The following is a 22500-nucleotide window of genomic DNA, read 5'->3' on the forward strand; positions in this document are numbered from 1 at the left end:
GGGAATACCAGGTGCTGTAAGCTTTTTGTCACTGCCTTGTGGAATTTCAACTCTTTGTCCGTTTTTTCCCACAAGGCTGAAATATGTGCCCTCGCTTTGAAATAAGTAAGCAAGGTTAGTTTGTATTTCATCCAACAATCTGTGCTACAAATTATGGCTACAGTATATGCAATTTCATCCACTTTTTGAGATTGCCTTTCGCTTACGGCCACACCGGCCTGAGTACGCCTGATCTCGTCCGATCTCGGAAGCTAAGCAGGGTCGGGCCTGGTTAGTACTTGGATGGGAGACCGCCTGGGAATACCAGGTGCTGTAAGCTTTTTGTCACTGCCTTGTGGAATTTCAACTCTTTGTCCGTTTTTTCCCACAAGGCTGAAATATGTGCCCTCGCTTTGAAATAAGTAAGCAAGGTTAGTTTGTATTTCATCCAACAATCTGTGCTACAAATTATGGCTACAGTATATGCAATTTCATCCACTTTTTGAGATTGCCTTTCGCTTACGGCCACACCGGCCTGAGTACGCCTGATCTCGTCCGATCTCGGAAGCTAAGCAGGGTCGGGCCTGGTTAGTACTTGGATGGGAGACCGCCTGGGAATACCAGGTGCTGTAAGCTTTTTGTCACTGCCTTGTGGAATTTCAACTCTTTGTCCGTTTTTTCCCACAAGGCTGAAATATGTGCCCTCGCTTTGAAATAAGTAAGCAAGGTTAGTTTGTATTTCATCCAACAATCTGTGCTACAAATTATGGCTACAGTATATGCAATTTCATCCACTTTTTGAGATTGCCTTTCGCTTACGGCCACACCGGCCTGAGTACGCCTGATCTCGTCCGATCTCGGAAGCTAAGCAGGGTCGGGCCTGGTTAGTACTTGGATGGGAGACCGCCTGGGAATACCAGGTGCTGTAAGCTTTTTGTCACTGCCTTGTGGAATTTCAACTCTTTGTCCGTTTTTTCCCACAAGGCTGAAATATGTGCCCTCGCTTTGAAATAAGTAAGCAAGGTTAGTTTGTATTTCATCCAACAATCTGTGCTACAAATTATGGCTACAGTATATGCAATTTCATCCACTTTTTGAGATTGCCTTTCGCTTACGGCCACACCGGCCTGAGTACGCCTGATCTCGTCCGATCTCGGAAGCTAAGCAGGGTCGGGCCTGGTTAGTACTTGGATGGGAGACCGCCTGGGAATACCAGGTGCTGTAAGCTTTTTGTCACTGCCTTGTGGAATTTCAACTCTTTGTCCGTTTTTTCCCACAAGGCTGAAATATGTGCCCTCGCTTTGAAATAAGTAAGCAAGGTTAGTTTGTATTTCATCCAACAATCTGTGCTACAAATTATGGCTACAGTATATGCAATTTCATCCACTTTTTGAGATTGCCTTTCGCTTACGGCCACACCGGCCTGAGTACGCCTGATCTCGTCCGATCTCGGAAGCTAAGCAGGGTCGGGCCTGGTTAGTACTTGGATGGGAGACCGCCTGGGAATACCAGGTGCTGTAAGCTTTTTGTCACTGCCTTGTGGAATTTCAACTCTTTGTCCGTTTTTTCCCACAAGGCTGAAATATGTGCCCTCGCTTTGAAATAAGTAAGCAAGGTTAGTTTGTATTTCATCCAACAATCTGTGCTACAAATTATGGCTACAGTATATGCAATTTCATCCACTTTTTGAGATTGCCTTTCGCTTACGGCCACACCGGCCTGAGTACGCCTGATCTCGTCCGATCTCGGAAGCTAAGCAGGGTCGGGCCTGGTTAGTACTTGGATGGGAGACCGCCTGGGAATACCAGGTGCTGTAAGCTTTTTGTCACTGCCTTGTGGAATTTCAACTCTTTGTCCGTTTTTTCCCACAAGGCTGAAATATGTGCCCTCGCTTTGAAATAAGTAAGCAAGGTTAGTTTGTATTTCATCCAACAATCTGTGCTACAAATTATGGCTACAGTATATGCAATTTCATCCACTTTTTGAGATTGCCTTTCGCTTACGGCCACACCGGCCTGAGTACGCCTGATCTCGTCCGATCTCGGAAGCTAAGCAGGGTCGGGCCTGGTTAGTACTTGGATGGGAGACCGCCTGGGAATACCAGGTGCTGTAAGCTTTTTGTCACTGCCTTGTGGAATTTCAACTCTTTGTCCGTTTTTTCCCACAAGGCTGAAATATGTGCCCTCGCTTTGAAATAAGTAAGCAAGGTTAGTTTGTATTTCATCCAACAATCTGTGCTACAAATTATGGCTACAGTATATGCAATTTCATCCACTTTTTGAGATTGCCTTTCGCTTACGGCCACACCGGCCTGAGTACGCCTGATCTCGTCCGATCTCGGAAGCTAAGCAGGGTCGGGCCTGGTTAGTACTTGGATGGGAGACCGCCTGGGAATACCAGGTGCTGTAAGCTTTTTGTCACTGCCTTGTGGAATTTCAACTCTTTGTCCGTTTTTTCCCACAAGGCTGAAATATGTGCCCTCGCTTTGAAATAAGTAAGCAAGGTTAGTTTGTATTTCATCCAACAATCTGTGCTACAAATTATGGCTACAGTATATGCAATTTCATCCACTTTTTGAGATTGCCTTTCGCTTACGGCCACACCGGCCTGAGTACGCCTGATCTCGTCCGATCTCGGAAGCTAAGCAGGGTCGGGCCTGGTTAGTACTTGGATGGGAGACCGCCTGGGAATACCAGGTGCTGTAAGCTTTTTGTCACTGCCTTGTGGAATTTCAACTCTTTGTCCGTTTTTTCCCACAAGGCTGAAATATGTGCCCTCGCTTTGAAATAAGTAAGCAAGGTTAGTTTGTATTTCATCCAACAATCTGTGCTACAAATTATGGCTACAGTATATGCAATTTCATCCACTTTTTGAGATTGCCTTTCGCTTACGGCCACACCGGCCTGAGTACGCCTGATCTCGTCCGATCTCGGAAGCTAAGCAGGGTCGGGCCTGGTTAGTACTTGGATGGGAGACCGCCTGGGAATACCAGGTGCTGTAAGCTTTTTGTCACTGCCTTGTGGAATTTCAACTCTTTGTCCGTTTTTTCCCACAAGGCTGAAATATGTGCCCTCGCTTTGAAATAAGTAAGCAAGGTTAGTTTGTATTTCATCCAACAATCTGTGCTACAAATTATGGCTACAGTATATGCAATTTCATCCACTTTTTGAGATTGCCTTTCGCTTACGGCCACACCGGCCTGAGTACGCCTGATCTCGTCCGATCTCGGAAGCTAAGCAGGGTCGGGCCTGGTTAGTACTTGGATGGGAGACCGCCTGGGAATACCAGGTGCTGTAAGCTTTTTGTCACTGCCTTGTGGAATTTCAACTCTTTGTCCGTTTTTTCCCACAAGGCTGAAATATGTGCCCTCGCTTTGAAATAAGTAAGCAAGGTTAGTTTGTATTTCATCCAACAATCTGTGCTACAAATTATGGCTACAGTATATGCAATTTCATCCACTTTTTGAGATTGCCTTTCGCTTACGGCCACACCGGCCTGAGTACGCCTGATCTCGTCCGATCTCGGAAGCTAAGCAGGGTCGGGCCTGGTTAGTACTTGGATGGGAGACCGCCTGGGAATACCAGGTGCTGTAAGCTTTTTGTCACTGCCTTGTGGAATTTCAACTCTTTGTCCGTTTTTTCCCACAAGGCTGAAATATGTGCCCTCGCTTTGAAATAAGTAAGCAAGGTTAGTTTGTATTTCATCCAACAATCTGTGCTACAAATTATGGCTACAGTATATGCAATTTCATCCACTTTTTGAGATTGCCTTTCGCTTACGGCCACACCGGCCTGAGTACGCCTGATCTCGTCCGATCTCGGAAGCTAAGCAGGGTCGGGCCTGGTTAGTACTTGGATGGGAGACCGCCTGGGAATACCAGGTGCTGTAAGCTTTTTGTCACTGCCTTGTGGAATTTCAACTCTTTGTCCGTTTTTTCCCACAAGGCTGAAATATGTGCCCTCGCTTTGAAATAAGTAAGCAAGGTTAGTTTGTATTTCATCCAACAATCTGTGCTACAAATTATGGCTACAGTATATGCAATTTCATCCACTTTTTGAGATTGCCTTTCGCTTACGGCCACACCGGCCTGAGTACGCCTGATCTCGTCCGATCTCGGAAGCTAAGCAGGGTCGGGCCTGGTTAGTACTTGGATGGGAGACCGCCTGGGAATACCAGGTGCTGTAAGCTTTTTGTCACTGCCTTGTGGAATTTCAACTCTTTGTCCGTTTTTTCCCACAAGGCTGAAATATGTGCCCTCGCTTTGAAATAAGTAAGCAAGGTTAGTTTGTATTTCATCCAACAATCTGTGCTACAAATTATGGCTACAGTATATGCAATTTCATCCACTTTTTGAGATTGCCTTTCGCTTACGGCCACACCGGCCTGAGTACGCCTGATCTCGTCCGATCTCGGAAGCTAAGCAGGGTCGGGCCTGGTTAGTACTTGGATGGGAGACCGCCTGGGAATACCAGGTGCTGTAAGCTTTTTGTCACTGCCTTGTGGAATTTCAACTCTTTGTCCGTTTTTTCCCACAAGGCTGAAATATGTGCCCTCGCTTTGAAATAAGTAAGCAAGGTTAGTTTGTATTTCATCCAACAATCTGTGCTACAAATTATGGCTACAGTATATGCAATTTCATCCACTTTTTGAGATTGCCTTTCGCTTACGGCCACACCGGCCTGAGTACGCCTGATCTCGTCCGATCTCGGAAGCTAAGCAGGGTCGGGCCTGGTTAGTACTTGGATGGGAGACCGCCTGGGAATACCAGGTGCTGTAAGCTTTTTGTCACTGCCTTGTGGAATTTCAACTCTTTGTCCGTTTTTTCCCACAAGGCTGAAATATGTGCCCTCGCTTTGAAATAAGTAAGCAAGGTTAGTTTGTATTTCATCCAACAATCTGTGCTACAAATTATGGCTACAGTATATGCAATTTCATCCACTTTTTGAGATTGCCTTTCGCTTACGGCCACACCGGCCTGAGTACGCCTGATCTCGTCCGATCTCGGAAGCTAAGCAGGGTCGGGCCTGGTTAGTACTTGGATGGGAGACCGCCTGGGAATACCAGGTGCTGTAAGCTTTTTGTCACTGCCTTGTGGAATTTCAACTCTTTGTCCGTTTTTTCCCACAAGGCTGAAATATGTGCCCTCGCTTTGAAATAAGTAAGCAAGGTTAGTTTGTATTTCATCCAACAATCTGTGCTACAAATTATGGCTACAGTATATGCAATTTCATCCACTTTTTGAGATTGCCTTTCGCTTACGGCCACACCGGCCTGAGTACGCCTGATCTCGTCCGATCTCGGAAGCTAAGCAGGGTCGGGCCTGGTTAGTACTTGGATGGGAGACCGCCTGGGAATACCAGGTGCTGTAAGCTTTTTGTCACTGCCTTGTGGAATTTCAACTCTTTGTCCGTTTTTCCCACAAGGCTGAAATATGTGCCCTCGCTTTGAAATAAGTAAGCAAGGTTAGTTTGTATTTCATCCAACAATCTGTGCTACAAATTATGGCTACAGTATATGCAATTTCATCCACTTTTTGAGATTGCCTTTCGCTTACGGCCACACCGGCCTGAGTACGCCTGATCTCGTCCGATCTCGGAAGCTAAGCAGGGTCGGGCCTGGTTAGTACTTGGATGGGAGACCGCCTGGGAATACCAGGTGCTGTAAGCTTTTTGTCACTGCCTTGTGGAATTTCAACTCTTTGTCCGTTTTTTCCCACAAGGCTGAAATATGTGCCCTCGCTTTGAAATAAGTAAGCAAGGTTAGTTTGTATTTCATCCAACAATCTGTGCTACAAATTATGGCTACAGTATATGCAATTTCATCCACTTTTTGAGATTGCCTTTCGCTTACGGCCACACCGGCCTGAGTACGCCTGATCTCGTCCGATCTCGGAAGCTAAGCAGGGTCGGGCCTGGTTAGTACTTGGATGGGAGACCGCCTGGGAATACCAGGTGCTGTAAGCTTTTTGTCACTGCCTTGTGGAATTTCAACTCTTTGTCCGTTTTTTCCCACAAGGCTGAAATATGTGCCCTCGCTTTGAAATAAGTAAGCAAGGTTAGTTTGTATTTCATCCAACAATCTGTGCTACAAATTATGGCTACAGTATATGCAATTTCATCCACTTTTTGAGATTGCCTTTCGCTTACGGCCACACCGGCCTGAGTACGCCTGATCTCGTCCGATCTCGGAAGCTAAGCAGGGTCGGGCCTGGTTAGTACTTGGATGGGAGACCGCCTGGGAATACCAGGTGCTGTAAGCTTTTTGTCACTGCCTTGTGGAATTTCAACTCTTTGTCCGTTTTTTCCCACAAGGCTGAAATATGTGCCCTCGCTTTGAAATAAGTAAGCAAGGTTAGTTTGTATTTCATCCAACAATCTGTGCTACAAATTATGGCTACAGTATATGCAATTTCATCCACTTTTTGAGATTGCCTTTCGCTTACGGCCACACCGGCCTGAGTACGCCTGATCTCGTCCGATCTCGGAAGCTAAGCAGGGTCGGGCCTGGTTAGTACTTGGATGGGAGACCGCCTGGGAATACCAGGTGCTGTAAGCTTTTTGTCACTGCCTTGTGGAATTTCAACTCTTTGTCCGTTTTTTCCCACAAGGCTGAAATATGTGCCCTCGCTTTGAAATAAGTAAGCAAGGTTAGTTTGTATTTCATCCAACAATCTGTGCTACAAATTATGGCTACAGTATATGCAATTTCATCCACTTTTTGAGATTGCCTTTCGCTTACGGCCACACCGGCCTGAGTACGCCTGATCTCGTCCGATCTCGGAAGCTAAGCAGGGTCGGGCCTGGTTAGTACTTGGATGGGAGACCGCCTGGGAATACCAGGTGCTGTAAGCTTTTTGTCACTGCCTTGTGGAATTTCAACTCTTTGTCCGTTTTTTCCCACAAGGCTGAAATATGTGCCCTCGCTTTGAAATAAGTAAGCAAGGTTAGTTTGTATTTCATCCAACAATCTGTGCTACAAATTATGGCTACAGTATATGCAATTTCATCCACTTTTTGAGATTGCCTTTCGCTTACGGCCACACCGGCCTGAGTACGCCTGATCTCGTCCGATCTCGGAAGCTAAGCAGGGTCGGGCCTGGTTAGTACTTGGATGGGAGACCGCCTGGGAATACCAGGTGCTGTAAGCTTTTTGTCACTGCCTTGTGGAATTTCAACTCTTTGTCCGTTTTTTCCCACAAGGCTGAAATATGTGCCCTCGCTTTGAAATAAGTAAGCAAGGTTAGTTTGTATTTCATCCAACAATCTGTGCTACAAATTATGGCTACAGTATATGCAATTTCATCCACTTTTTGAGATTGCCTTTCGCTTACGGCCACACCGGCCTGAGTACGCCTGATCTCGTCCGATCTCGGAAGCTAAGCAGGGTCGGGCCTGGTTAGTACTTGGATGGGAGACCGCCTGGGAATACCAGGTGCTGTAAGCTTTTTGTCACTGCCTTGTGGAATTTCAACTCTTTGTCCGTTTTTTCCCACAAGGCTGAAATATGTGCCCTCGCTTTGAAATAAGTAAGCAAGGTTAGTTTGTATTTCATCCAACAATCTGTGCTACAAATTATGGCTACAGTATATGCAATTTCATCCACTTTTTGAGATTGCCTTTCGCTTACGGCCACACCGGCCTGAGTACGCCTGATCTCGTCCGATCTCGGAAGCTAAGCAGGGTCGGGCCTGGTTAGTACTTGGATGGGAGACCGCCTGGGAATACCAGGTGCTGTAAGCTTTTTGTCACTGCCTTGTGGAATTTCAACTCTTTGTCCGTTTTTTCCCACAAGGCTGAAATATGTGCCCTCGCTTTGAAATAAGTAAGCAAGGTTAGTTTGTATTTCATCCAACAATCTGTGCTACAAATTATGGCTACAGTATATGCAATTTCTTCCACTTTTAGTGACACAAGATGCTTATCTAAATTAAATGCAACAGCTGTTATCAGGCTCACTTTGACTTACATAGGCAAGAGATAGTTTCGCTTACCACCGGCCTGAGTACGCCTGATCTCGTCCGATCTCGGAAGCTAAGCAGGGTCGGGCCTGGTTAGTACTTGGATGGGAGACCGCCTGGGAATACCAGGTGCTGTAAGCTTTTTGTCACTGCCTTGTGGAATTTCAACTCTTTGTCCGTTTTTCCCCACAAGGCTGAAATATGTGCCCTCGCTTTGAAATAAGTAAGCAAGGTTAGTTTGTATTTCATCCAACAATCTGTGCTACAAATTATGGCTACAGTATATGCAATTTCATCCACTTTTTGAGATTGCCTTTCGCTTACGGCCACACCGGCCTGAGTACGCCTGATCTCGTCCGATCTCGGAAGCTAAGCAGGGTCGGGCCTGGTTAGTACTTGGATGGGAGACCGCCTGGGAATACCAGGTGCTGTAAGCTTTTTGTCACTGCCTTGTGGAATTTCAACTCTTTGTCCGTTTTTTCCCACAAGGCTGAAATATGTGCCCTCGCTTTGAAATAAGTAAGCAAGGTTAGTTTGTATTTCATCCAACAATCTGTGCTACAAATTATGGCTACAGTATATGCAATTTCATCCACTTTTTGAGATTGCCTTTCGCTTACGGCCACACCGGCCTGAGTACGCCTGATCTCGTCCGATCTCGGAAGCTAAGCAGGGTCGGGCCTGGTTAGTACTTGGATGGGAGACCGCCTGGGAATACCAGGTGCTGTAAGCTTTTTGTCACTGCCTTGTGGAATTTCAACTCTTTGTCCGTTTTTTCCCACAAGGCTGAAATATGTGCCCTCGCTTTGAAATAAGTAAGCAAGGTTAGTTTGTATTTCATCCAACAATCTGTGCTACAAATTATGGCTACAGTATATGCAATTTCATCCACTTTTTGAGATTGCCTTTCGCTTACGGCCACACCGGCCTGAGTACGCCTGATCTCGTCCGATCTCGGAAGCTAAGCAGGGTCGGGCCTGGTTAGTACTTGGATGGGAGACCGCCTGGGAATACCAGGTGCTGTAAGCTTTTTGTCACTGCCTTGTGGAATTTCAACTCTTTGTCCGTTTTTTCCCACAAGGCTGAAATATGTGCCCTCGCTTTGAAATAAGTAAGCAAGGTTAGTTTGTATTTCATCCAACAATCTGTGCTACAAATTATGGCTACAGTATATGCAATTTCATCCACTTTTTGAGATTGCCTTTCGCTTACGGCCACACCGGCCTGAGTACGCCTGATCTCGTCCGATCTCGGAAGCTAAGCAGGGTCGGGCCTGGTTAGTACTTGGATGGGAGACCGCCTGGGAATACCAGGTGCTGTAAGCTTTTTGTCACTGCCTTGTGGAATTTCAACTCTTTGTCCGTTTTTTCCCACAAGGCTGAAATATGTGCCCTCGCTTTGAAATAAGTAAGCAAGGTTAGTTTGTATTTCATCCAACAATCTGTGCTACAAATTATGGCTACAGTATATGCAATTTCATCCACTTTTTGAGATTGCCTTTCGCTTACGGCCACACCGGCCTGAGTACGCCTGATCTCGTCCGATCTCGGAAGCTAAGCAGGGTCGGGCCTGGTTAGTACTTGGATGGGAGACCGCCTGGGAATACCAGGTGCTGTAAGCTTTTTGTCACTGCCTTGTGGAATTTCAACTCTTTGTCCGTTTTTTCCCACAAGGCTGAAATATGTGCCCTCGCTTTGAAATAAGTAAGCAAGGTTAGTTTGTATTTCATCCAACAATCTGTGCTACAAATTATGGCTACAGTATATGCAATTTCTTCCACTTTTTGAGTGACACAAAGAGCTTATCTTTTGCAGCTTATCGGCTCACTGACACATAGTGCACCGAGATAGCGCTTACGACACCGGCCTGAGTACGCCTGATCTCGTCCGATCTCGGAAGCTAAGCAGGGTCGGGCCTGGTTAGTACTTGGATGGGAGACCGCCTGGGAATACCAGGTGCTGTAAGCTTTTTGTCACTGCCTTGTGGAATTTCAACTCTTTGTCCGTTTTTTCCCACAAGGCTGAAATATGTGCCCTCGCTTTGAAATAAGTAAGCAAGGTTAGTTTGTATTTCATCCAACAATCTGTGCTACAAATTATGGCTACAGTATATGCAATTTCATCCACTTTTTGAGATTGCCTTTCGCTTACGGCCACACCGGCCTGAGTACGCCTGATCTCGTCCGATCTCGGAAGCTAAGCAGGGTCGGGCCTGGTTAGTACTTGGATGGGAGACCGCCTGGGAATACCAGGTGCTGTAAGCTTTTTGTCACTGCCTTGTGGAATTTCAACTCTTTGTCCGTTTTTTCCCACAAGGCTGAAATATGTGCCCTCGCTTTGAAATAAGTAAGCAAGGTTAGTTTGTATTTCATCCAACAATCTGTGCTACAAATTATGGCTACAGTATATGCAATTTCATCCACTTTTTGAGATTGCCTTTCGCTTACGGCCACACCGGCCTGAGTACGCCTGATCTCGTCCGATCTCGGAAGCTAAGCAGGGTCGGGCCTGGTTAGTACTTGGATGGGAGACCGCCTGGGAATACCAGGTGCTGTAAGCTTTTTGTCACTGCCTTGTGGAATTTCAACTCTTTGTCCGTTTTTTCCCACAAGGCTGAAATATGTGCCCTCGCTTTGAAATAAGTAAGCAAGGTTAGTTTGTATTTCATCCAACAATCTGTGCTACAAATTATGGCTACAGTATATGCAATTTCATCCACTTTTTGAGATTGCCTTTCGCTTACGGCCACACCGGCCTGAGTACGCCTGATCTCGTCCGATCTCGGAAGCTAAGCAGGGTCGGGCCTGGTTAGTACTTGGATGGGAGACCGCCTGGGAATACCAGGTGCTGTAAGCTTTTTGTCACTGCCTTGTGGAATTTCAACTCTTTGTCCGTTTTTTCCCACAAGGCTGAAATATGTGCCCTCGCTTTGAAATAAGTAAGCAAGGTTAGTTTGTATTTCATCCAACAATCTGTGCTACAAATTATGGCTACAGTATATGCAATTTCATCCACTTTTTGAGATTGCCTTTCGCTTACGGCCACACCGGCCTGAGTACGCCTGATCTCGTCCGATCTCGGAAGCTAAGCAGGGTCGGGCCTGGTTAGTACTTGGATGGGAGACCGCCTGGGAATACCAGGTGCTGTAAGCTTTTTGTCACTGCCTTGTGGAATTTCAACTCTTTGTCCGTTTTTTCCCACAAGGCTGAAATATGTGCCCTCGCTTTGAAATAAGTAAGCAAGGTTAGTTTGTATTTCATCCAACAATCTGTGCTACAAATTATGGCTACAGTATATGCAATTTCATCCACTTTTTGAGATTGCCTTTCGCTTACGGCCACACCGGCCTGAGTACGCCTGATCTCGTCCGATCTCGGAAGCTAAGCAGGGTCGGGCCTGGTTAGTACTTGGATGGGAGACCGCCTGGGAATACCAGGTGCTGTAAGCTTTTTGTCACTGCCTTGTGGAATTTCAACTCTTTGTCCGTTTTTTCCCACAAGGCTGAAATATGTGCCCTCGCTTTGAAATAAGTAAGCAAGGTTAGTTTGTATTTCATCCAACAATCTGTGCTACAAATTATGGCTACAGTATATGCAATTTCTTCCACTTTTTGAGTGACAGATGCTTATTAAATGGTGGAAATGCAACAGCTGTTAATCAGGCTCACTTTGACTTTACAAGTGCACCAAGAGATAGTTTCTGCTTACGGCCACACGGCCTGAGTACGCCTGATCTCGTCCGATCTCGGAAGCTAAGCAGGGTCGGGCCTGGTTAGTACTTGGATGGGAGACCGCCTGGGAATACCAGGTGCTGTAAGCTTTTTGTCACTGCCTTGTGGAATTTCAACTCTTTGTCCGTTTTTTCCCACAAGGCTGAAATATGTGCCCTCGCTTTGAAATAAGTAAGCAAGGTTAGTTTGTATTTCATCCAACAATCTGTGCTACAAATTATGGCTACAGTATATGCAATTTCATCCACTTTTTGAGATTGCCTTTCGCTTACGGCCACACCGGCCTGAGTACGCCTGATCTCGTCCGATCTCGGAAGCTAAGCAGGGTCGGGCCTGGTTAGTACTTGGATGGGAGACCGCCTGGGAATACCAGGTGCTGTAAGCTTTTTGTCACTGCCTTGTGGAATTTCAACTCTTTGTCCGTTTTTTCCCACAAGGCTGAAATATGTGCCCTCGCTTTGAAATAAGTAAGCAAGGTTAGTTTGTATTTCATCCAACAATCTGTGCTACAAATTATGGCTACAGTATATGCAATTTCATCCACTCTTTTATGATTGCTTGCTTACTGCACCAAGCGCACACACCGGCCTGAGTACGCCTGATCTCGTCCGATCTCGGAAGCTAAGCAGGGTCGGGCCTGGTTAGTACTTGGATGGGAGACCGCCTGGGAATACCAGGTGCTGTAAGCTTTTTGTCACTGCCTTGTGGAATTTCAACTCTTTGTCCGTTTTTTCCCACAAGGCTGAAATATGTGCCCTCGCTTTGAAATAAGTAAGCAAGGTTAGTTTGTATTTCATCCAACAATCTGTGCTACAAATTATGGCTACAGTATATGCAATTTCATCCACTTTTTGAGATTGCCTTTCGCTTACGGCCACACCGGCCTGAGTACGCCTGATCTCGTCCGATCTCGGAAGCTAAGCAGGGTCGGGCCTGGTTAGTACTTGGATGGGAGACCGCCTGGGAATACCAGGTGCTGTAAGCTTTTTGTCACTGCCTTGTGGAATTTCAACTCTTTGTCCGTTTTTTCCCACAAGGCTGAAATATGTGCCCTCGCTTTGAAATAAGTAAGCAAGGTTAGTTTGTATTTCATCCAACAATCTGTGCTACAAATTATGGCTACAGTATATGCAATTTCATCCACTTTTTGAGATTGCCTTTCGCTTACGGCCACACCGGCCTGAGTACGCCTGATCTCGTCCGATCTCGGAAGCTAAGCAGGGTCGGGCCTGGTTAGTACTTGGATGGGAGACCGCCTGGGAATACCAGGTGCTGTAAGCTTTTTGTCACTGCCTTGTGGAATTTCAACTCTTTGTCCGTTTTTTCCCACAAGGCTGAAATATGTGCCCTCGCTTTGAAATAAGTAAGCAAGGTTAGTTTGTATTTCATCCAACAATCTGTGCTACAAATTATGGCTACAGTATATGCAATTTCATCCACTTTTTGAGATTGCCTTTCGCTTACGGCCACACCGGCCTGAGTACGCCTGATCTCGTCCGATCTCGGAAGCTAAGCAGGGTCGGGCCTGGTTAGTACTTGGATGGGAGACCGCCTGGGAATACCAGGTGCTGTAAGCTTTTTGTCACTGCCTTGTGGAATTTCAACTCTTTGTCCGTTTTTTCCCACAAGGCTGAAATATGTGCCCTCGCTTTGAAATAAGTAAGCAAGGTTAGTTTGTATTTCATCCAACAATCTGTGCTACAAATTATGGCTACAGTATATGCAATTTCATCCACTTTTTGAGATTGCCTTTCGCTTACGGCCACACCGGCCTGAGTACGCCTGATCTCGTCCGATCTCGGAAGCTAAGCAGGGTCGGGCCTGGTTAGTACTTGGATGGGAGACCGCCTGGGAATACCAGGTGCTGTAAGCTTTTTGTCACTGCCTTGTGGAATTTCAACTCTTTGTCCGTTTTTTCCCACAAGGCTGAAATATGTGCCCTCGCTTTGAAATAAGTAAGCAAGGTTAGTTTGTATTTCATCCAACAATCTGTGCTACAAATTATGGCTACAGTATATGCAATTTCATCCACTTTTTGAGATTGCCTTTCGCTTACGGCCACACCGGCCTGAGTACGCCTGATCTCGTCCGATCTCGGAAGCTAAGCAGGGTCGGGCCTGGTTAGTACTTGGATGGGAGACCGCCTGGGAATACCAGGTGCTGTAAGCTTTTTGTCACTGCCTTGTGGAATTTCAACTCTTTGTCCGTTTTTTCCCACAAGGCTGAAATATGTGCCCTCGCTTTGAAATAAGTAAGCAAGGTTAGTTTGTATTTCATCCAACAATCTGTGCTACAAATTATGGCTACAGTATATGCAATTTCTTCCACTTTTTGATGCTTATCTTGAAATGCAGCTTTCAGGCTCACTTGACTTTACATTGCACGAGTACGCTTACACACCGGCCTGAGTACGCCTGATCTCGTCCGATCTCGGAAGCTAAGCAGGGTCGGGCCTGGTTAGTACTTGGATGGGAGACCGCCTGGGAATACCAGGTGCTGTAAGCTTTTTGTCACTGCCTTGTGGAATTTCAACTCTTTGTCCGTTTTTTCCCACAAGGCTGAAATATGTGCCCTCGCTTTGAAATAAGTAAGCAAGGTTAGTTTGTATTTCATCCAACAATCTGTGCTACAAATTATGGCTACAGTATATGCAATTTCATCCACTTTTTGAGATTGCCTTTCGCTTACGGCCACACCGGCCTGAGTACGCCTGATCTCGTCCGATCTCGGAAGCTAAGCAGGGTCGGGCCTGGTTAGTACTTGGATGGGAGACCGCCTGGGAATACCAGGTGCTGTAAGCTTTTTGTCACTGCCTTGTGGAATTTCAACTCTTTGTCCGTTTTTTCCCACAAGGCTGAAATATGTGCCCTCGCTTTGAAATAAGTAAGCAAGGTTAGTTTGTATTTCATCCAACAATCTGTGCTACAAATTATGGCTACAGTATATGCAATTTCATCCACTTTTTGAGATTGCCTTTCGCTTACGGCCACACCGGCCTGAGTACGCCTGATCTCGTCCGATCTCGGAAGCTAAGCAGGGTCGGGCCTGGTTAGTACTTGGATGGGAGACCGCCTGGGAATACCAGGTGCTGTAAGCTTTTTGTCACTGCCTTGTGGAATTTCAACTCTTTGTCCGTTTTTTCCCACAAGGCTGAAATATGTGCCCTCGCTTTGAAATAAGTAAGCAAGGTTAGTTTGTATTTCATCCAACAATCTGTGCTACAAATTATGGCTACAGTATATGCAATTTCATCCACTTTTTGAGATTGCCTTTTGCTTACGGCCACACCGGCCTGAGTACGCCTGATCTCGTCCGATCTCGGAAGCTAAGCAGGGTCGGGCCTGGTTAGTACTTGGATGGGAGACCGCCTGGGAATACCAGGTGCTGTAAGCTTTTTGTCACTGCCTTGTGGAATTTCAACTCTTTGTCCGTTTTTTCCCACAAGGCTGAAATATGTGCCCTCGCTTTGAAATAAGTAAGCAAGGTTAGTTTGTATTTCATCCAACAATCTGTGCTACAAATTATGGCTACAGTATATGCAATTTCATCCACTTTTTGAGATTGCCTTTTGCTTACGGCCACACCGGCCTGAGTACGCCTGATCTCGTCCGATCTCGGAAGCTAAGCAGGGTCGGGCCTGGTTAGTACTTGGATGGGAGACCGCCTGGGAATACCAGGTGCTGTACGCTTTTTGTCACTGCCTTGTGGAATTTCAACTCTTTGTCCGTTTTTTCCCACAAGGCTGAAATATGTGCCCTCGCTTTGAAATAAGTAAGCAAGGTTAGTTTGTATTTCATCCAACAATCTGTGCTACAAATTATGGCTACAGTATATGCAATTTCATCCACTTTTTGAGATTGCCTTTCGCTTACGGCCACACCGGCCTGAGTACGCCTGATCTTGTCCGATCTCGGAAGCTAAGCAGGGTCGGGCCTGGTTAGTACTTGGATGGGAGACCGCCTGGGAATACCAGGTGCTGTAAGCTTTTTGTCACTGCCTTGTGGAATTTCAACTCTTTGTCCGTTTTTTCCCACAAGGCTGAAATATGTGCCCTCGCTTTGAAATAAGTAAGCAAGGTTAGTTTGTATTTCATCCAACAATCTGTGCTACAATTATGGCTACAGTATATGCAATTTCTTCCACTTTTGAGTGACACAAAGATGCTTATCTAAATGGTGGAAATGCAACAGCTGTTAATCAGGCTCACTTTGACTTTACATAGTGCACCAAGAGATAGTTTCTTGCTTACGACACCGGCCTGAGTACGCCTGATCTCGTCCGATCTCGGAAGCTAAGTAGGGTCGGGCCTGGTTAGTACTTGGATGGGAGACCGCCTGGGAATACCAGGTGCTGTAAGCTTTTTGTCACTGCCTTGTGGAATTTCAACTCTTTGTCCGTTTTTTCCCACAAGGCTGAAATATGTGCCCTCGCTTTGAAATAAGTAAGCAAGGTTAGTTTGTATTCATCCAACAATCTGTGCTACAAATTATGGCTACAGTATATGCAATTTCTTCCACTTTTTGAGTGACACAAAGATGCTTATCTAAATGGTGGAAATGCAACAGCTGTTAATCAGGCTCACTTTGACTTTACATAGTGCACCAAGAGATAGTTTCTTGCTTACGGCCACACCGGCCTGAGTACGCCTGATCTCGTCCGATCTCGGAAGCTAAGCAGGGTCGGGCCTGGTTAGTACTTGGATGGGAGACCGCCTGGGAATACCAGGTGCTGTAAGCTTTTTGTCACTGCCTTGTGGAATTTCAACTCTTTGTCCGTTTTTTCCCACAAGGCTGAAATATGTGCCCTCGCTTTGAAATAAGTAAGCAAGGTTAGTTTGTATTTCATCCAACAATCTGTGCTACAAATTATGGCTACAGTATATGCAATTTCATCCACTTTTTGAGATTGCCTTTCGCTTACGGCCACACCGGCCTGAGTACGCCTGATCTTGTCCGATCTCGGAAGCTAAGCAGGGTTGGGCCTGGTTAGTACTTGGATGGGAGACCGCCTGGGAATACCAGGTGCTGTAAGCTTTTTGTCACTGCCTTGTGGAATTTCAACTCTTTGTCCGTTTTTTCCCACAAGGCTGAAATATGTGCCCTCGCTTTGAAATAAGTAAGCAAGGTTAGTTTGTATTTCATCCAACAATCTGTGCTACAAATTATGGCTACAGTATATGCAATTTCATCCACTTTTTGAGATTTCCTTTAGCTTACGGCCACACCGGCCTGAGTACACCTGATCTCGTCCGATCTCGGAAGCTAAGCAGGGTCGGGCCTGGTTAGTACTTGGATGGGAGACCGCCTGGGAATACCAGGTGCTGTAAGCTTTTTGTCACTGCCTTGTGGAATTTCAACTCTTTGTCCGTTTTTTCCCACAAGGCTGAAATATGTGCCCTCGCTTTGAAATAAGTAAGCAAGGTTAGTTTGTATTTCATCCAACAATCTGTGCTACAAATTATGGCTACAGTATATGCAATTTCATCCACTTTTTGAGATTGCCTTTCGCTTACGGCCACACCGGCCTGAGTACGCCTGATCTCGTCCGATCTCGGAAGCTAAGCAGGGTCGGGCCTGGTTAGTACTTGGATGGGAGACCGCCTGGGAATACCAGGTGCTGTAAGCTTTTTGTCACTGCCTTGTGGAATTTCAACTCTTTGTCCGTTTTTTTCCCACAAGGCTGAAATATGTGCCCTCGCTTTGAAATAAGTAAGCAAGGTTAGTTTGTATTTCATCCAACAATCTGTGCTACAAATTATGGCTACAGTATATGCAATTTCATCCACTTTTTGAGATTGCCTTTTGCTTACGGCCACACCGGCCTGAGTACGCCTGATCTCGTCCGATCTCGGAAGCTAAGCAGGGTCGGGCCTGGTTAGTACTTGGATGGGAGACCGCCTGGGAATACCAGGTGCTGTAAGCTTTTTGTCACTGCCTTGTGGAATTTCAACTCTTTGTCCGTTTTTTCCCACAAGGCTGAAATATGTGCCCTCGCTTTGAAATAAGTAAGCAAGGTTAGTTTGTATTTCATCCAACAATCTGTGCTACAAATTATGGCTACAGTATATGCAATTTCATCCACTTTTTGAGATTGCCTTTCGCTTACGGCCATACCGGCCTGAGTACACCTGATCTCGTCCGATCTCGGAAGCTAAGCAGGGTCGGGCCTGGTTAGTACTTGGATGGGAGACCGCCTGGGAATACCAGGTGCTGTAAGCTTTTTGTCACTGCCTTGTGGAATTTCAACTCTTTGTCCGTTTTTTCCCACAAGGCTGAAATATGTGCCCTCGCTTTGAAATAAGTAAGCAAGGTTAGTTTGTATTTCATCCAACAATCTGTGCTACAAATTATGGCTACAGTATATGCAATTTCATCCACTTTTTGAGATTGCCTTTCGCTTACGGCCACACCGGCCTGAGTACGCCTGATCTTGTCCGATCTCGGAAGCTAAGCAGGGTCGGGCCTGGTTAGTACTTGGATGGGAGACCGCCTGGGAATACCAGGTGCTGTAAGCTTTTTGTCACTGCCTTGTGGAATTTCAACTCTTTGTCCGTTTTTTCCCACAAGGCTGAAATATGTGCCCTCGCTTTGAAATAAGTAAGCAAGGTTAGTTTGTATTTCATCCAACAATCTGTGCTACAAATTATGGCTACAGTATATGCAATTTCATCCACTTTTTGAGATTGCCTTTCGCTTACGGCCACACCGGCCTGAGTACGCCTGATCTCGTCCGATCTCGGAAGCTAAGCAGGGTCGGGCCTGGTTAGTACTTGGATGGGAGACCGCCTGGGAATACCAGGTGCTGTAAGCTTTTTGTCACTGCCTTGTGGAATTTCAACTCTTTGTCCGTTTTTTCCCACAAGGCTGAAATATGTGCCCTCGCTTTGAAATTAGTAAGCAAGGTTAGTTTGTATTTCATCCAACAATCTGTGCTACAAATTATGGCTACAGTATATGCAATTTCATCCACTTTTTGAGATTGCCTTTCGCTTACGCCACACCGGCCTGAGTACGCCTGATCTTGTCCGATCTCGGAAGCTAAGCAGGGTCGGGCCTGGTTAGTACTTGGATGGGAGACCGCCTGGGAATACCAGGTGCTGTAAGCTTTTTGTCACTGCCTTGTGGAATTTCAACTCTTTGTCCGTTTTTTCCCACAAGGCTGAAATATGTGCCCTCGCTTTGAAATAAGTAAGCAAGGTTAGTTTGTATTTCATCCAACAATCTGTGCTACAAATTATGGCTACAGTATATGCAATTTCATCCACTTTTTGAGATTGCCTTTCGCTTACGGCCATACCGGCCTGAGTACACCTGATCTCGTCCGATCTCGGAAGCTAAGCAGGGTCGGGCCTGGTTAGTACTTGGATGGGAGACCGCCTGGGAATACCAGGTGCTGTAAGCTTTTTGTCACTGCCTTGTGGAATTTCAACTCTTTGTCCGTTTTTTCCCACAAGGCTGAAATATGTGCCCTCGCTTTGAAATAAGTAAGCAAGGTTAGTTTGTATTTCATCCAACAATCTGTGCTACAAATTATGGCTACAGTATATGCAATTTCATCCACTTTTTGAGATTGCCTTTCGCTTACGGCCACACCGGCCTGAGTACACCTGATCTCGTCCGATCTCGGAAGCTAAGCAGGGTCGGGCCTGGTTAGTACTTGGATGGGAGACCGCCTGGGAATACCAGGTGCTGTAAGCTTTTTGTCACTGCCTTGTGGAATTTCAACTCTTTGTCCGTTTTTTCCCACAAGGCTGAAATATGTGCCCTCGCTTTGAAATAAGTAAGCAAGGTTAGTTTGTATTTCATCCAACAATCTGTGCTACAAATTATGGCTACAGTATATGCAATTTCATCCACTTTTTGAGATTGCCTTTTGCTTACGGCCACACCGGCCTGAGTACGCCTGATCTCGTCCGATCTCGGAAGCTAAGCAGGGTCGGGCCTGGTTAGTACTTGGATGGGAGACCGCCTGGGAATACCAGGTGCTGTAAGCTTTTTGTCACTGCCTTGTGGAATTTCAACTCTTTGTCCGTTTTTTTCCCACAAGGCTGAAATATGTGCCCTCGCTTTGAAATAAGTAAGCAAGGTTAGTTTGTATTTCATCCAACAATCTGTGCTACAAATTATGGCTACAGTATATGCAATTTCATCCACTTTTTGAGATTGCCTTTCGCTTACGGCCACACCGGCCTGAGTACGCCTGATCTTGTCCGATCTCGGAAGCTAAGCAGGGTCGGGCCTGGTTAGTACTTGGATGGGAGACCGCCTGGGAATACCAGGTGCTGTAAGCTTTTTGTCACTGCCTTGTGGAATTTCAACTCTTTGTCCGTTTTTTCCCACAAGGCTGAAATATGTGCCCTCGCTTTGAAATAAGTAAGCAAGGTTAGTTTGTATTTCATCCAACAATCTGTGCTACAAATTATGGCTACAGTATATGCAATTTCATCCACTTTTTGAGATTGCCTTTCGCTTACGGCCACACCGGCCTGAGTACGCCTGATCTCGTCCGATCTCGGAAGCTAAGCAGGGTCGGGCCTGGTTAGTACTTGGATGGGAGACCGCCTGGGAATACCAGGTGCTGTAAGCTTTTTGTCACTGCCTTGTGGAATTTCAACTCTTTGTCCGTTTTTTTCCCACAAGGCTGAAATATGTGCCCTCGCTTTGAAATTAGTAAGCAAGGTTAGTTTGTATTTCATCCAACAATCTGTGCTACAAATTATGGCTACAGTATATGCAATTTCATCCACTTTTTGAGATTGCCTTTCGCTTACGCCACACCGGCCTGAGTACGCCTGATCTCGTCCGATCTCGGAAGCTAAGCAGGGTCGGGCCTGGTTAGTACTTGGATGGGAGACCGCCTGGGAATACCAGGTGCTGTAAGCTTTTTGTCACTGCCTTGTGGAATTTCAACTCTTTGTCCGTTTTTTCCCACAAGGCTGAAATATGTGCCCTCGCTTTGAAATAAGTAAGCAAGGTTAGTTTGTATTTCATCCAACAATCTGTGCTACAAATTATGGCTACAGTATATGCAATTTCTTCCACTTTTTGAGTGACACAAAGATGCTTATCTAAATGGTGGAAATGCAACAGCTGTTAATCAGGCTCACTTTGACTTTACATAGTGCACCAAGAGATAGTTTCTTGCTTACGACACCGGCCTGAGTACGCCTGATCTCGTCCGATCTCGGAAGCTAAGTAGGGTCGGGCCTGGTTAGTACTTGGATGGGAGACCGCCTGGGAATACCAGGTGCTGTAAGCTTTTTGTCACTGCCTTGTGGAATTTCAACTCTTTGTCCGTTTTTTCCCACAAGGCTGAAATATGTGCCCTCGCTTTGAAATAAGTAAGCAAGGTTAGTTTGTATTTCATCCAACAATCTGTGCTACAAATTATGGCTACAGTATATGCAATTTCTTCCACTTTTTGAGTGACACAAAGATGCTTATCTAAATGGTGGAAATGCAACAGCTGTTAATCAGGCTCACTTTGACTTTACATAGTGCACCAAGAGATAGTTTCTTGCTTACGGCCACACCGGCCTGAGTACGCCTGATCTCGTCCGATCTCGGAAGCTAAGCAGGGTCGGGCCTGGTTAGTACTTGGATGGGAGACCGCCTGGGAATACCAGGTGCTGTAAGCTTTTTGTCACTGCCTTGTGGAATTTCAACTCTTTGTCCGTTTTTTCCCACAAGGCTGAAATATGTGCCCTCGCTTTGAAATAAGTAAGCAAGGTTAGTTTGTATTTCATCCAACAATCTGTGCTACAAATTATGGCTACAGTATATGCAATTTCATCCACTTTTTGAGATTGCCTTTCGCTTACGGCCACACCGGCCTGAGTACACCTGATCTCGTCCGATCTCGGAAGCTAAGCAGGGTCGGGCCTGGTTAGTACTTGGATGGGAGACCGCCTGGGAATACCAGGTGCTGTAAGCTTTTTGTCACTGCCTTGTGGAATTTCAACTCTTTGTCCGTTTTTTCCCACAAGGCTGAAATATGTGCCCTCGCTTTGAAATAAGTAAGCAAGGTTAGTTTGTATTTCATCCAACAATCTGTGCTACAAATTATGGCTACAGTATATGCAATTTCATCCACTTTTTGAGATTGCCTTTCGCTTACGGCCACACCGGCCTGAGTACACCTGATCTCGTCCGATCTCGGAAGCTAAGCAGGGTCGGGCCTGGTTAGTACTTGGATGGGAGACCGCCTGGGAATACCAGGTGCTGTAAGCTTTTTGTCACTGCCTTGTGGAATTTCAACTCTTTGTCCGTTTTTTCCCACAAGGCTGAAATATGTGCCCTCGCTTTGAAATAAGTAAGCAAGGTTAGTTTGTATTTCATCCAACAATCTGTGCTACAAATTATGGCTACAGTATATGCAATTTCATCCACTTTTTGAGATTGCCTTTTGCTTACGGCCACACCGGCCTGAGTACGCCTGATCTCGTCCGATCTCGGAAGCTAAGCAGGGTCGGGCCTGGTTAGTACTTGGATGGGAGACCGCCTGGGAATACCAGGTGCTGTAAGCTTTTTGTCACTGCCTTGTGGAATTTCAACTCTTTGTCCGTTTTTTCCCACAAGGCTGAAATATGTGCCCTCGCTTTGAAATAAGTAAGCAAGGTTAGTTTGTATTTCATCCAACAATCTGTGCTACAAATTATGGCTACAGTATATGCAATTTCATCCACTTTTTGAGATTGCCTTTTGCTTACGGCCACACCGGCCTGAGTACGCCTGATCTCGTCCGATCTCGGAAGCTAAGCAGGGTCGGGCCTGGTTAGTACTTGGATGGGAGACCGCCTGGGAATACCAGGTGCTGTAAGCTTTTTGTCACTGCCT

General features: G+C 45.9%; 66 non-coding genes and 9 pseudogenes across 66 annotated transcripts in view; all 75 read left to right on the forward strand.

The window, feature by feature from the left end:
- LOC118962342 overlaps positions 1-23 on the forward strand; it is a 119-nt gene extending 96 nt beyond the window's left edge. The window contains exon 1 of the ribosomal RNA XR_005049703.1: positions 1-23. This exon is cut by the window's left edge and continues 96 nt beyond it. This is a non-coding gene — a ribosomal RNA (5S ribosomal RNA).
- A 177-nt stretch (positions 24-200) lies between these two features.
- LOC118962344 lies at positions 201-319 on the forward strand. The gene has a single exon (XR_005049705.1). It is a non-coding gene; the product is annotated as a 5S ribosomal RNA (ribosomal RNA).
- Positions 320-496: 177 nt separating this feature from the next.
- On the forward strand, positions 497-615 carry LOC118962345. Its single transcript, XR_005049706.1, has one exon. It is a non-coding gene; the product is annotated as a 5S ribosomal RNA (ribosomal RNA).
- A 177-nt stretch (positions 616-792) lies between these two features.
- Positions 793-911, forward strand: LOC118962346. The gene has a single exon (XR_005049707.1). It is a non-coding gene; the product is annotated as a 5S ribosomal RNA (ribosomal RNA).
- A 177-nt stretch (positions 912-1088) lies between these two features.
- On the forward strand, positions 1089-1207 carry LOC118962347. Its single transcript, XR_005049708.1, has one exon. It is a non-coding gene; the product is annotated as a 5S ribosomal RNA (ribosomal RNA).
- A 177-nt stretch (positions 1208-1384) lies between these two features.
- Positions 1385-1503, forward strand: LOC118962348. The gene has a single exon (XR_005049709.1). It is a non-coding gene; the product is annotated as a 5S ribosomal RNA (ribosomal RNA).
- A 177-nt stretch (positions 1504-1680) lies between these two features.
- Positions 1681-1799, forward strand: LOC118962349. Its single transcript, XR_005049710.1, has one exon. It is a non-coding gene; the product is annotated as a 5S ribosomal RNA (ribosomal RNA).
- Positions 1800-1976: 177 nt separating this feature from the next.
- Positions 1977-2095, forward strand: LOC118962350. The gene has a single exon (XR_005049711.1). It is a non-coding gene; the product is annotated as a 5S ribosomal RNA (ribosomal RNA).
- Positions 2096-2272: 177 nt separating this feature from the next.
- On the forward strand, positions 2273-2391 carry LOC118962351. Its single transcript, XR_005049712.1, has one exon. It is a non-coding gene; the product is annotated as a 5S ribosomal RNA (ribosomal RNA).
- Positions 2392-2568: 177 nt separating this feature from the next.
- On the forward strand, positions 2569-2687 carry LOC118962352. The gene has a single exon (XR_005049713.1). It is a non-coding gene; the product is annotated as a 5S ribosomal RNA (ribosomal RNA).
- A 177-nt stretch (positions 2688-2864) lies between these two features.
- On the forward strand, positions 2865-2983 carry LOC118962353. Its single transcript, XR_005049714.1, has one exon. It is a non-coding gene; the product is annotated as a 5S ribosomal RNA (ribosomal RNA).
- Positions 2984-3160: 177 nt separating this feature from the next.
- On the forward strand, positions 3161-3279 carry LOC118962355. Its single transcript, XR_005049717.1, has one exon. It is a non-coding gene; the product is annotated as a 5S ribosomal RNA (ribosomal RNA).
- A 177-nt stretch (positions 3280-3456) lies between these two features.
- LOC118962356 lies at positions 3457-3575 on the forward strand. The gene has a single exon (XR_005049718.1). It is a non-coding gene; the product is annotated as a 5S ribosomal RNA (ribosomal RNA).
- Positions 3576-3752: 177 nt separating this feature from the next.
- LOC118962357 lies at positions 3753-3871 on the forward strand. Its single transcript, XR_005049719.1, has one exon. It is a non-coding gene; the product is annotated as a 5S ribosomal RNA (ribosomal RNA).
- Positions 3872-4048: 177 nt separating this feature from the next.
- On the forward strand, positions 4049-4167 carry LOC118962358. Its single transcript, XR_005049720.1, has one exon. It is a non-coding gene; the product is annotated as a 5S ribosomal RNA (ribosomal RNA).
- A 177-nt stretch (positions 4168-4344) lies between these two features.
- On the forward strand, positions 4345-4463 carry LOC118962359. The gene has a single exon (XR_005049722.1). It is a non-coding gene; the product is annotated as a 5S ribosomal RNA (ribosomal RNA).
- Positions 4464-4640: 177 nt separating this feature from the next.
- On the forward strand, positions 4641-4759 carry LOC118962360. Its single transcript, XR_005049723.1, has one exon. It is a non-coding gene; the product is annotated as a 5S ribosomal RNA (ribosomal RNA).
- A 177-nt stretch (positions 4760-4936) lies between these two features.
- LOC118962361 lies at positions 4937-5055 on the forward strand. The gene has a single exon (XR_005049724.1). It is a non-coding gene; the product is annotated as a 5S ribosomal RNA (ribosomal RNA).
- A 177-nt stretch (positions 5056-5232) lies between these two features.
- Positions 5233-5351, forward strand: LOC118962362. The gene has a single exon (XR_005049725.1). It is a non-coding gene; the product is annotated as a 5S ribosomal RNA (ribosomal RNA).
- A 176-nt stretch (positions 5352-5527) lies between these two features.
- LOC118962363 lies at positions 5528-5646 on the forward strand. Its single transcript, XR_005049726.1, has one exon. It is a non-coding gene; the product is annotated as a 5S ribosomal RNA (ribosomal RNA).
- Positions 5647-5823: 177 nt separating this feature from the next.
- Positions 5824-5942, forward strand: LOC118962364. The gene has a single exon (XR_005049727.1). It is a non-coding gene; the product is annotated as a 5S ribosomal RNA (ribosomal RNA).
- A 177-nt stretch (positions 5943-6119) lies between these two features.
- Positions 6120-6238, forward strand: LOC118962366. The gene has a single exon (XR_005049729.1). It is a non-coding gene; the product is annotated as a 5S ribosomal RNA (ribosomal RNA).
- A 177-nt stretch (positions 6239-6415) lies between these two features.
- Positions 6416-6534, forward strand: LOC118962367. The gene has a single exon (XR_005049730.1). It is a non-coding gene; the product is annotated as a 5S ribosomal RNA (ribosomal RNA).
- Positions 6535-6711: 177 nt separating this feature from the next.
- LOC118962368 lies at positions 6712-6830 on the forward strand. The gene has a single exon (XR_005049731.1). It is a non-coding gene; the product is annotated as a 5S ribosomal RNA (ribosomal RNA).
- A 177-nt stretch (positions 6831-7007) lies between these two features.
- On the forward strand, positions 7008-7126 carry LOC118962369. The gene has a single exon (XR_005049732.1). It is a non-coding gene; the product is annotated as a 5S ribosomal RNA (ribosomal RNA).
- Positions 7127-7303: 177 nt separating this feature from the next.
- Positions 7304-7422, forward strand: LOC118962370. The gene has a single exon (XR_005049733.1). It is a non-coding gene; the product is annotated as a 5S ribosomal RNA (ribosomal RNA).
- A 177-nt stretch (positions 7423-7599) lies between these two features.
- On the forward strand, positions 7600-7718 carry LOC118962371. The gene has a single exon (XR_005049734.1). It is a non-coding gene; the product is annotated as a 5S ribosomal RNA (ribosomal RNA).
- A 245-nt stretch (positions 7719-7963) lies between these two features.
- LOC118962460 lies at positions 7964-8077 on the forward strand (annotated as a pseudogene).
- A 177-nt stretch (positions 8078-8254) lies between these two features.
- LOC118962372 lies at positions 8255-8373 on the forward strand. The gene has a single exon (XR_005049735.1). It is a non-coding gene; the product is annotated as a 5S ribosomal RNA (ribosomal RNA).
- Positions 8374-8550: 177 nt separating this feature from the next.
- On the forward strand, positions 8551-8669 carry LOC118962373. The gene has a single exon (XR_005049736.1). It is a non-coding gene; the product is annotated as a 5S ribosomal RNA (ribosomal RNA).
- Positions 8670-8846: 177 nt separating this feature from the next.
- Positions 8847-8965, forward strand: LOC118962374. Its single transcript, XR_005049737.1, has one exon. It is a non-coding gene; the product is annotated as a 5S ribosomal RNA (ribosomal RNA).
- A 177-nt stretch (positions 8966-9142) lies between these two features.
- LOC118962375 lies at positions 9143-9261 on the forward strand. Its single transcript, XR_005049738.1, has one exon. It is a non-coding gene; the product is annotated as a 5S ribosomal RNA (ribosomal RNA).
- A 177-nt stretch (positions 9262-9438) lies between these two features.
- LOC118962377 lies at positions 9439-9557 on the forward strand. The gene has a single exon (XR_005049740.1). It is a non-coding gene; the product is annotated as a 5S ribosomal RNA (ribosomal RNA).
- Positions 9558-9787: 230 nt separating this feature from the next.
- Positions 9788-9903, forward strand: LOC118962451 (annotated as a pseudogene).
- Positions 9904-10080: 177 nt separating this feature from the next.
- On the forward strand, positions 10081-10199 carry LOC118962378. The gene has a single exon (XR_005049741.1). It is a non-coding gene; the product is annotated as a 5S ribosomal RNA (ribosomal RNA).
- Positions 10200-10376: 177 nt separating this feature from the next.
- Positions 10377-10495, forward strand: LOC118962379. The gene has a single exon (XR_005049742.1). It is a non-coding gene; the product is annotated as a 5S ribosomal RNA (ribosomal RNA).
- A 177-nt stretch (positions 10496-10672) lies between these two features.
- Positions 10673-10791, forward strand: LOC118962380. Its single transcript, XR_005049743.1, has one exon. It is a non-coding gene; the product is annotated as a 5S ribosomal RNA (ribosomal RNA).
- A 177-nt stretch (positions 10792-10968) lies between these two features.
- On the forward strand, positions 10969-11087 carry LOC118962381. Its single transcript, XR_005049744.1, has one exon. It is a non-coding gene; the product is annotated as a 5S ribosomal RNA (ribosomal RNA).
- A 177-nt stretch (positions 11088-11264) lies between these two features.
- LOC118962382 lies at positions 11265-11383 on the forward strand. The gene has a single exon (XR_005049745.1). It is a non-coding gene; the product is annotated as a 5S ribosomal RNA (ribosomal RNA).
- Positions 11384-11636: 253 nt separating this feature from the next.
- LOC118962443 lies at positions 11637-11754 on the forward strand (annotated as a pseudogene).
- A 177-nt stretch (positions 11755-11931) lies between these two features.
- LOC118962383 lies at positions 11932-12050 on the forward strand. The gene has a single exon (XR_005049746.1). It is a non-coding gene; the product is annotated as a 5S ribosomal RNA (ribosomal RNA).
- Positions 12051-12235: 185 nt separating this feature from the next.
- On the forward strand, positions 12236-12354 carry LOC118962461 (annotated as a pseudogene).
- Positions 12355-12531: 177 nt separating this feature from the next.
- Positions 12532-12650, forward strand: LOC118962384. The gene has a single exon (XR_005049747.1). It is a non-coding gene; the product is annotated as a 5S ribosomal RNA (ribosomal RNA).
- Positions 12651-12827: 177 nt separating this feature from the next.
- LOC118962385 lies at positions 12828-12946 on the forward strand. The gene has a single exon (XR_005049748.1). It is a non-coding gene; the product is annotated as a 5S ribosomal RNA (ribosomal RNA).
- Positions 12947-13123: 177 nt separating this feature from the next.
- LOC118962386 lies at positions 13124-13242 on the forward strand. The gene has a single exon (XR_005049749.1). It is a non-coding gene; the product is annotated as a 5S ribosomal RNA (ribosomal RNA).
- A 177-nt stretch (positions 13243-13419) lies between these two features.
- On the forward strand, positions 13420-13538 carry LOC118962388. The gene has a single exon (XR_005049751.1). It is a non-coding gene; the product is annotated as a 5S ribosomal RNA (ribosomal RNA).
- A 177-nt stretch (positions 13539-13715) lies between these two features.
- Positions 13716-13834, forward strand: LOC118962390. Its single transcript, XR_005049752.1, has one exon. It is a non-coding gene; the product is annotated as a 5S ribosomal RNA (ribosomal RNA).
- A 221-nt stretch (positions 13835-14055) lies between these two features.
- On the forward strand, positions 14056-14170 carry LOC118962454 (annotated as a pseudogene).
- A 177-nt stretch (positions 14171-14347) lies between these two features.
- On the forward strand, positions 14348-14466 carry LOC118962391. Its single transcript, XR_005049753.1, has one exon. It is a non-coding gene; the product is annotated as a 5S ribosomal RNA (ribosomal RNA).
- Positions 14467-14643: 177 nt separating this feature from the next.
- On the forward strand, positions 14644-14762 carry LOC118962392. The gene has a single exon (XR_005049754.1). It is a non-coding gene; the product is annotated as a 5S ribosomal RNA (ribosomal RNA).
- A 177-nt stretch (positions 14763-14939) lies between these two features.
- Positions 14940-15058, forward strand: LOC118962393. The gene has a single exon (XR_005049755.1). It is a non-coding gene; the product is annotated as a 5S ribosomal RNA (ribosomal RNA).
- A 177-nt stretch (positions 15059-15235) lies between these two features.
- Positions 15236-15354, forward strand: LOC118962423. Its single transcript, XR_005049785.1, has one exon. It is a non-coding gene; the product is annotated as a 5S ribosomal RNA (ribosomal RNA).
- A 177-nt stretch (positions 15355-15531) lies between these two features.
- LOC118962424 lies at positions 15532-15650 on the forward strand. Its single transcript, XR_005049786.1, has one exon. It is a non-coding gene; the product is annotated as a 5S ribosomal RNA (ribosomal RNA).
- Positions 15651-15908: 258 nt separating this feature from the next.
- On the forward strand, positions 15909-16024 carry LOC118962456 (annotated as a pseudogene).
- A 259-nt stretch (positions 16025-16283) lies between these two features.
- Positions 16284-16402, forward strand: LOC118962394. Its single transcript, XR_005049756.1, has one exon. It is a non-coding gene; the product is annotated as a 5S ribosomal RNA (ribosomal RNA).
- A 177-nt stretch (positions 16403-16579) lies between these two features.
- LOC118962419 lies at positions 16580-16698 on the forward strand. The gene has a single exon (XR_005049781.1). It is a non-coding gene; the product is annotated as a 5S ribosomal RNA (ribosomal RNA).
- A 177-nt stretch (positions 16699-16875) lies between these two features.
- Positions 16876-16994, forward strand: LOC118962470. Its single transcript, XR_005049814.1, has one exon. It is a non-coding gene; the product is annotated as a 5S ribosomal RNA (ribosomal RNA).
- A 177-nt stretch (positions 16995-17171) lies between these two features.
- LOC118962395 lies at positions 17172-17290 on the forward strand. Its single transcript, XR_005049757.1, has one exon. It is a non-coding gene; the product is annotated as a 5S ribosomal RNA (ribosomal RNA).
- A 178-nt stretch (positions 17291-17468) lies between these two features.
- Positions 17469-17587, forward strand: LOC118962396. The gene has a single exon (XR_005049758.1). It is a non-coding gene; the product is annotated as a 5S ribosomal RNA (ribosomal RNA).
- Positions 17588-17764: 177 nt separating this feature from the next.
- Positions 17765-17883, forward strand: LOC118962326. Its single transcript, XR_005049687.1, has one exon. It is a non-coding gene; the product is annotated as a 5S ribosomal RNA (ribosomal RNA).
- A 177-nt stretch (positions 17884-18060) lies between these two features.
- Positions 18061-18179, forward strand: LOC118962425. The gene has a single exon (XR_005049787.1). It is a non-coding gene; the product is annotated as a 5S ribosomal RNA (ribosomal RNA).
- A 177-nt stretch (positions 18180-18356) lies between these two features.
- LOC118962397 lies at positions 18357-18475 on the forward strand. Its single transcript, XR_005049759.1, has one exon. It is a non-coding gene; the product is annotated as a 5S ribosomal RNA (ribosomal RNA).
- Positions 18476-18652: 177 nt separating this feature from the next.
- On the forward strand, positions 18653-18770 carry LOC118962452 (annotated as a pseudogene).
- A 177-nt stretch (positions 18771-18947) lies between these two features.
- On the forward strand, positions 18948-19066 carry LOC118962438. The gene has a single exon (XR_005049800.1). It is a non-coding gene; the product is annotated as a 5S ribosomal RNA (ribosomal RNA).
- Positions 19067-19243: 177 nt separating this feature from the next.
- On the forward strand, positions 19244-19362 carry LOC118962481. Its single transcript, XR_005049825.1, has one exon. It is a non-coding gene; the product is annotated as a 5S ribosomal RNA (ribosomal RNA).
- Positions 19363-19539: 177 nt separating this feature from the next.
- Positions 19540-19658, forward strand: LOC118962398. Its single transcript, XR_005049760.1, has one exon. It is a non-coding gene; the product is annotated as a 5S ribosomal RNA (ribosomal RNA).
- A 178-nt stretch (positions 19659-19836) lies between these two features.
- LOC118962426 lies at positions 19837-19955 on the forward strand. The gene has a single exon (XR_005049788.1). It is a non-coding gene; the product is annotated as a 5S ribosomal RNA (ribosomal RNA).
- A 177-nt stretch (positions 19956-20132) lies between these two features.
- Positions 20133-20251, forward strand: LOC118962400. Its single transcript, XR_005049762.1, has one exon. It is a non-coding gene; the product is annotated as a 5S ribosomal RNA (ribosomal RNA).
- A 178-nt stretch (positions 20252-20429) lies between these two features.
- LOC118962447 lies at positions 20430-20547 on the forward strand (annotated as a pseudogene).
- A 260-nt stretch (positions 20548-20807) lies between these two features.
- Positions 20808-20923, forward strand: LOC118962457 (annotated as a pseudogene).
- A 260-nt stretch (positions 20924-21183) lies between these two features.
- Positions 21184-21302, forward strand: LOC118962401. Its single transcript, XR_005049763.1, has one exon. It is a non-coding gene; the product is annotated as a 5S ribosomal RNA (ribosomal RNA).
- A 177-nt stretch (positions 21303-21479) lies between these two features.
- Positions 21480-21598, forward strand: LOC118962492. Its single transcript, XR_005049836.1, has one exon. It is a non-coding gene; the product is annotated as a 5S ribosomal RNA (ribosomal RNA).
- Positions 21599-21775: 177 nt separating this feature from the next.
- Positions 21776-21894, forward strand: LOC118962332. Its single transcript, XR_005049693.1, has one exon. It is a non-coding gene; the product is annotated as a 5S ribosomal RNA (ribosomal RNA).
- A 177-nt stretch (positions 21895-22071) lies between these two features.
- LOC118962402 lies at positions 22072-22190 on the forward strand. Its single transcript, XR_005049764.1, has one exon. It is a non-coding gene; the product is annotated as a 5S ribosomal RNA (ribosomal RNA).
- Positions 22191-22367: 177 nt separating this feature from the next.
- On the forward strand, positions 22368-22486 carry LOC118962403. The gene has a single exon (XR_005049765.1). It is a non-coding gene; the product is annotated as a 5S ribosomal RNA (ribosomal RNA).
- Positions 22487-22500: the final 14 nt, after the last annotated feature.

The sequence above is a fragment of the Oncorhynchus mykiss genome, unplaced genomic scaffold (assembly GCF_013265735.2).
Source record: "Oncorhynchus mykiss isolate Arlee unplaced genomic scaffold, USDA_OmykA_1.1 un_scaffold_766, whole genome shotgun sequence".
Taxonomy (NCBI): domain Eukaryota; kingdom Metazoa; phylum Chordata; class Actinopteri; order Salmoniformes; family Salmonidae; genus Oncorhynchus; species Oncorhynchus mykiss.